The 565-nt window shown below is 41.2% G+C and overlaps 1 protein-coding gene across 1 annotated transcript in view; it reads left to right on the top strand.

Annotated features, from left to right (window-relative positions):
- LOC105448390 overlaps positions 1 to 565 on the top strand; it is a 6,289-nt gene that overhangs the window by 1,434 nt on the left and 4,290 nt on the right. The gene's annotated exons all lie outside the window — the stretch shown is intronic.

Below are 565 nucleotides of genomic sequence, written 5' to 3'. Positions count from 1 at the left end.
TGGATAGGTAATGCGACGTATCAATGAGATTTATAAAATAGTAATTCGAAGAATAAGTGGTTGATTATTATCTTTAAATTTCTAGAGCTTTAGCGAGGAGTATAAATGAGTTGCTTATTGTTACCTTAATAGTAAGAAGATTCGGCGAGGAACTAGTATGTGGTCGTAATTAATTGGCAGGCTTCGGTGGACCAGAGCGTTGTTCGATGAAGATTCGGCGAAGAAACAGTGATGAACTGGCAAGATTTAGAAGTTTCGAGACAACGTCTGGATTCAGCGAGTGATTCTTTCAACTGCTTAACACGTCTTGACTGGGCAAGAGAGCTTTTTCGACTGCCTGGCAAAACGTCTGTACTCGACGATGGATCTTTTTGGACTGCGCGGCCCGCTCGGTCGCCTACCTGCATTTCGGCTCGGCGCGCGGCCGCTGCTGCGAGACAATAGAATGTCTTCTGCGCATGTCAATTAAGCGTTACGCTATGAAATTACTCGCTCTTATATGCGAGAATATAATTTGATAAAGGAATTTTATAATTATAATATAGAAAGATCAATTTTATAATCG

The sequence above is a fragment of the Wasmannia auropunctata genome, unplaced genomic scaffold (genome assembly GCF_000956235.1).
Source record: "Wasmannia auropunctata unplaced genomic scaffold, wasmannia.A_1.0 LD336088.1, whole genome shotgun sequence".
In the NCBI taxonomy this organism is placed as follows: Eukaryota; Metazoa; Arthropoda; class Insecta; order Hymenoptera; family Formicidae; genus Wasmannia; species Wasmannia auropunctata.
This window is presented reverse-complemented; position numbering and strand designations above follow the sequence as displayed.